The following is a 6,818-nucleotide window of genomic DNA, read 5'->3' as shown; positions in this document are numbered from 1 at the left end:
AGATTCAGAGGGTTGTGATGTATGTGTTTCCACCCAAATGATCTGATAACTGTCAGAGATGCAGCAGTGCTATGAAGCACCAGCGTTGATTTATCTGTGTAATGTCTTGTGTTCTGTTCTGGGTGTTCATTCATTACAGATTGTCAAAATAGTGATATCTAAGTGAAAAGAAGCCCTGATATAAAGCAGAGCTATTCATGATAAATGCTCTTAACCTGTTGTAGTTTCAGTGAATGTGATCAACACTCTGCAGCTGGTGTATTTAAGGTGATTTCTATAGTTTATATAGAATTATTCTATAGTTTATATAACTTACAAATGAGGATATAACGATGCAGCTAACAGCAAAGCTAACAATAAGCTACATAGAAGGAAAAGCATCAGCCAGGCTCTGTCAGAGGTGACAGTGTAGAAACAGAGTGCAGGCATAGAGGGAAGTACAGGTTAAGTGGTAAATTACATTTCTACACCTGAACAGGGACTTGAACCCTGGACCCTCAGATTAAAAGTCTGATGCTCTACCAACTGAGTTATCCAGGCCCTATGAGAGTGTGTCTGAGTGACAGCTGACATCTGAAACACTTCCTGAGTCCAAAGCTGTGACGCTGTTTTCTGAACAAACGCCTGGTTGATGTGAACTTGTGTTGCAGCCACTGAGCATAAAGAAGAAGGCCTTCATGGAGGGAAACAGGGAGTTAAGGAGGAGTGTGAAGAAAAAAGGAAGAGAGCAAGTCGGTGGGAAACTATCTGCAGCAGAACAGTGTGAGGGATGTGTGGTCAGGAATGGAAAAGCTCACAGGCTTTGGGATAATGTGGGATCAGACAGATGGAAGAGTTCAGACAAACTCAGCATGCTGCTGCCTCCTGCTACAGACCTCACATCCTCCATGTACCAACAGCTTCCTGTCACACCTCAGCACATCTACATGAAACTATCACATCTATAGGAAAATAAACTATCGCCTCATCTGGATACAAACAAAAGAGATGATTGTGGATTTTAGGAGGAGCAGCAGTCAGCTGAACAGCGTCTCCATCCTCGGTGAAGAGGTGGTTGAGGATTACAGATACCTGAGGGTTCACCTGGACAGCAGACTGGACTGGAAATGCAACACTGAGGCTGTCTACAAGATGGGACATTCAGTAAACTATTCCTATAACTGTATGTATGCTAACTGAGTTGGCATGGGTTGGTGCACTAAACACATGTTACAGAGTTTAATATTTCTGCATCTTTTAGTAAAAACAGGAAAGAATGAGTGTATATTTCCAGCCAAATTCCCAATAAAGCTGCTCTCATCCACATATTTTTCTGTTTCTTTGGTCAGACGGCTAAACTGAAAATCAGCCCATTAAGACTACGGGTCAACTCGTGGTCACTTAAAGCATGTCCAGACTGTCGCTCTGCTCTAATAAAATCCTGATTTTGTAACCGCAGCCTCATGTGAGAAAATCCCCCTTCAGGTGACTTAAAGACAACATGTTGGCAGCGATTTCAGCTGCACTTACATGCAGCGTGATGTCCCACAGAGAAAGTTAGAGGCAGCAGAATGTCATGAAGGTTTCCTACACAGTCTATCCCGTGCATGTACGCTGGGACAACATGGTGGTCCAGTTAAATGGACGAGTACACCTGGAACTGAAGCTGGACTTACCTGTGCATGCAAGCGTTCTGAATGTCCTGATCAAGATAAAAATATGTAACATACAGAACAAAAAGCATCCATCTCCAGCTGAAAACATGAAACCTGCAGACTACACATAAAATGTTCCACTGGGGACACCGACCCAAGTTGGTTATTAGGAGGAAATTTCATAAATATCCTCAAAACCAGTTTTCCTCAGTGTGCAGACTTCAGGTTTTTGCTTTAAGTTTTGTACAAAGAAAATAGACTCAGATGTAACCTCTCTACAATGCATATTCAGAACTTATTTAAATCTCTTCCAGAAAAACTCTGTTTTGATCGTTTTCTTTAAAATAAAGATTTTTAAAAAGCTAATTGACCATGTGCTCTGTTTTACATATAACATCAGTTATAGAGGTAAACACGCAAAGTTAGCATATTGACAGGTTTCAAATATATTTTTCCGTGGCGGCCATGCTTTGGCTCACTGGGCCTTCAGTGCGGGTTTACCGTCCATTCAGAGTCGCTATTTAAATCCGTCCTGAGTGCCCACATGGATCTGGATCTCACTAACCGTGCTGTATGCCAATAAACACAGAGAGACAGCTGTTAGAAGACTTTCTTCTGCAGGTTTCCTTCTGATTTATTTATTTTTTAAACACATATTCAGTGGCAGGATGTTTATTTATCAATTAGCCTACTAATGATGAACTATGAGAGAGATTTCACGTGTTGAGAGCAGCTTCCATTGTTATTGTTATTATTATCACGTATATCAGCAGATCAGAATATATGATCATTTATATTTATAATTTAATATTTATATATGTAAATAAAATACATTATACTGACGAGAGTTCCTGATTATTATCTATTTATTGCCATAACACTGAGATGCTCCATATGTTAGTCCATTGTTGCCAGTTAACTGCAGCCTTGCACCTTTCAGCAGCAGCTGTTACCGCTGAGCAATCAGTTCCCTCTGCACTGAGGATCATATGAAAGCAGCTCCTGCAGCTTCAGGTTAGTGTCACAGGGCTCTGAACTTTGTGTTAGTGCAGTTTGGCAGCAGCAGGTCCCAGGCAAGCTTTAATTATATTGCACCAGAATGAGGTGAGTAACTTCTAGTCTGTCCCAGTGCTTCTAAGTGGTGGCACTGAACCTCTGCTGCCTTAAATGTCTGAGGCAAGCAGAACCTCATTTGGTCGCAGCATTACACTGTGAATATGCAGTTAAGCTCAACAGGACTGGGCATGTTAAGGGGAGGTGGTGGTTGGACCCCACTGGTCTCTAAATGTACTCAGAACTTCATATGAGATGTCCCTGTTTCTGCAGGGTTTTGTGGATTTCTTGTGTGCTGATTGGAAGCATCACCTGCATTCCTGCACAAAGCGGTAAGCTGATCCCAATCAAAGCTCAGCAACTAAAAGCAGTTTAAATTGACTCAGGTGTAAATGGAAGGCTGGTCTTAATTCTCCGTTTCCTCACCCATGTATTCAGTTTATGGACAAGCTCTGTCTAAGCCAACGTATCAGAAAGCAGCTGGAACCAGTGGTTCTGCAGCACAGCAGCATGGTGCTCAGGGAGGTCAGTCTGGAGCTCCTGGCAGCAATTACCAGTTTGAAGATGGGAGCTGGAGCCTTTCATCTGACACCAGCGGCGAGGACGAGCCAGTCTTCACTCCTGTGACCGACGAGGATCAAGTCTACGCTTACAAATCTCGGTCCCGCTACAACCAGAAGCGTGTGCTGTTCAGCCAGTTCCGCTACAGCCCAACAGAATCTGAGCCAGACCACGGCAAAACATCTCAGCACAAGGTTCCAGTTCAGAGCGGCTTCTGAGGATCTTTCTGGTGAGGCTCATTTTCCTCTGCATGTGTGCTCTCTGTAGCTGCTGGTAGGTGACTGACTTTCTTTGTCTTGCAGATCTGCATATTCTAGAGGCATCGCTGCTGCCGCTTGAATAAATGGCTTTAACTTGAATACCTTGTTGCTCCATCAAATGGCTCCTAGCTGTCTCTGGGTCATCCAGTTGTGGGTTGGAGGGGGTAGTTGAGGGCCTGACAGGTTGACATGACTTAATCCTATAAATAAGGTGTTGGCATTAACTTAAGGACAGTTTCTGCTCAAAGGTGAGCTTGTGAAGGTCTTAACGGCTTCAGCTTGGAATGCATTCCCAACTAAAAATGGCTGAAAAGCCAACTGCAGCTCTCTGACAGCAGTGGGTAAAGGTGTGGCCTTGAGCTCTATCAGAAGATTCCACTGCTGCATATTGTGCTGAGGGGGAAACCTTTCCACTCTGTAGCAATCCTCACCCTGCAGCTCTGGGTAAGGGCAGACCTGCAAAGGTCTTGTACTCTGAATACTTGTAATGAAGCTTGTGCTACACAAATGAAGATGTGGCAGCTACTTTCAGTGAAGTGGCTTGAACAAAATTTATAGGCTCAACTACTCACTACCTGGAAGTAAGTTGGGTCAGGTGGTGGGGCAAACATCTAGTGGAGGACCGTGTTCATGACATCTTAAACACAAAGCTGAGTATTTTTATTAAATCTATAAATTACCATTGCGGTTGGGTCATGGACACTGAAAGGAGCCTCTCGGCCTCGATAGCACAGGTGTGGCCAGAAGGTCATCATGTCCTATCATGACAGTAGCATAGGACCTGCTTGTGAATATTAGCATGTAGGGAAAAATAAAAGCTGAAGAAAAAGGCCTTTTGTGTTGGGTTGTTCAGGAGGTTGACCTGAAGCAGGTACCAGGTGGCCAAAAGGGCTGCATCATCAGTAGCTGCTCAAGCTAAAATTCAGGGATGGGAAGAATTTCTCATAAGTTCCCATCTCTTTGGTTGCATCTATAAAATAATAGTTTGACATGCATGAAATGGTGTTTTTGCAGAAAATGGGTGATTCCCTGAGATGCATCTGGACCTTCAGCTGTTCAGTGAAGCATCATCAGAAATGGTCTCCATGGAAGGGTGGCTGTCAAGAAGCCGTTCTTAAGGAGGGAAACGGGGAGAAAAGGCTGAGCTATGCCAAAGGACACGAGAAGTGGACTGAAAATCAGTGGCAACAGGTCTGATGGAGGGATGAATCCTCCCCAGAGCCCGGGGAGGGTTAGAATAAACGTATTAAATAAAACAAACCAGTCTCATGGATTCTGTTCATTACATCAGATTTTACAGCTCAAACATCTATTTTGTTCTACATTTAGATGCAACAAGCCAGGTGTTGGAATAGATTATTTATTTGTCTTTGCAGAAAATTGTTCTGTGCGTCTGATACAATTACAAAAATACACAATAAACAAGCACTTTGCTACTGACAGAGAAAACTACCAGGCCACAGAGCAGAAACATAAAATGCTCTCAACAAAAGAATGGTAAAAAAGTTAAGTCGTGAGGTGTACAGCCACACAGTGGACTGTGCACAAAAGCATTCACTATCCTGTCTGGAACATGAACAAACATGTCTGATTAATACTGGGCATAATGCAACATCAAATATTCCATCTATATGTGAGAATCAGATGTCTTACCTGGTCGTCCCTACAGCAAGGACACTGCCTGTGGGGACTACTTGCACATAGTCGACATATACTGACATATAATTAAAAGAAAAACTTCTGTGGACTTGTTTCCACACTTTAAGTCACTCACATTGTTAACCTGCAGGTTGCAGTTTAAATATGAACATGATAAAATCTGGTCTTTGTTGGATTTTATGAAAGTAATTATGAGGACAGATGATGTGAATTACTGTAACAAATGTTAGTTTTCAGAATTAAAACAACCTGGGGATATAAATATTCTCATTTTCATAAATAAATATGAAGTTCAGGTGTGACAGTTAACATTTTACAGTAAAAAAAAAAAAAAAAACTTAGACCCATATTAAAAAAGAGCATTATTCAAACAGACACATTTTCCCTTTTAAATGAGTTAAAAATGTAACTTTAACTTCAGTGTATTTTCAGTACAGTTCCACCTCACTGATGGCTGCTAAAGCCTCCACAGTACAAAGAACAGAAAACAGTCGCCTACAGACTATAAAGTGCTCAAATGTCACATTTCCCATGTTGGAAGTTTGCTGTGTCACAGGGAGTCTGTGGGAGTCTTTGGTTCTCACAAGGCAACAAGTTTTCAGGAGGAATAATGGAAATCCACAGAAATCATCAAGACAAATTTGAGAAACACTTCCAGATATGAACAAAATGATGGCACAAGGTGCTTTAAACATTTAACCTCCGTTATGTCCTGTTTAATCAAGTTCATCTGAAATAAATCTAAGATATCCTCCATATCACTTAATAAAAGAGCAGCTCTGCATCATGTTGTCTCATGTTTCTACATCTCAGCTCAGATATTAATCTGAGCTTTAAACATCTCAGAGTGCGCAGAAGGCAGTTAGCGTGACTTTAGGAAGAATACACCCTCTGCTATGTTCCAAACACATCCATGCTTCTAGATCCTCTGGATGAGAGAGCTGCAGAGCTCCTTATTCCTGCCAAGGAGTCAACATTATGTTAGACTTATTTCCAGAACTCAGCAGGTTAACTTCCTAAGACTCCAGTCTTATGTCACGCTGAGCTCACTTTTTTCCCCTTGAAACCCAACTAGCAGCTCCCACAAGTGAAGTGGACAAGTGATGTGTTGGACCCCAATTTCATGACTGTGACGACTTTGTGACGTATTAGAACCGAGGTTATAACCTGGAGTCCTTCAGACCAAATCTCTGTCACTCCCCTCACACTCCCCAGCCAGAGATTAGGGGCCCACAGTGATCTGCAGGACTTTGGTCCAGATGTTTAACACCGTATCTGACCAAGCGTAATTCACCTTCTGTAAAACATCCCATGTTCATTCCTCACATGTTGCAACAAACCTTTTTAAATGTCAGAAGTGTTCATTTTCAGAGCTGAATTGAATGCAGCACGATCTGACTGGGTCCCAGGTGAGGTTTATGAGTGTAATTAGAGCAGGTAGAGCACCAATATAAAATCAGCTGCAGCCTCAGATGAGTTACAGCACAAATCTTCTCTCAACAGCAGTCACTAGATTGCTGTTTTTGACCAGTTTTATCTGAGTTGTGTTGCTTCTGTTTTGTCTTGTTCAACATGTTGTTTAAGGTTTTCTTCAGGTGAGTCTTCATGTTTAATGGTTTAGGTTTTTGTTCTCCTATATACTAAAGTTTCT

The 6,818-nt window shown here is 42.1% G+C and overlaps 1 non-coding gene across 1 annotated transcript; it reads right to left on the bottom strand.

Moving 5' to 3' along the window:
* Positions 1-467: 467 nt before the first annotated feature.
* trnak-uuu (transfer RNA lysine (anticodon UUU)) lies at positions 468-540 on the bottom strand. Its single transcript has one exon. It is a non-coding gene; the product is annotated as a tRNA-Lys (tRNA).
* Between the last annotated feature and the right edge of the window lie 6,278 nt (positions 541-6,818).

The sequence above is a fragment of the Odontesthes bonariensis genome, chromosome 11 (genome assembly GCF_027942865.1).
Source record: "Odontesthes bonariensis isolate fOdoBon6 chromosome 11, fOdoBon6.hap1, whole genome shotgun sequence".
NCBI lineage: Eukaryota > Metazoa > Chordata > Actinopteri > Atheriniformes > Atherinopsidae > Odontesthes > Odontesthes bonariensis.
The sequence above is the reverse complement of the archived record's forward strand: the minus strand, read 5'-3'. Positions and strand labels throughout refer to the sequence as shown.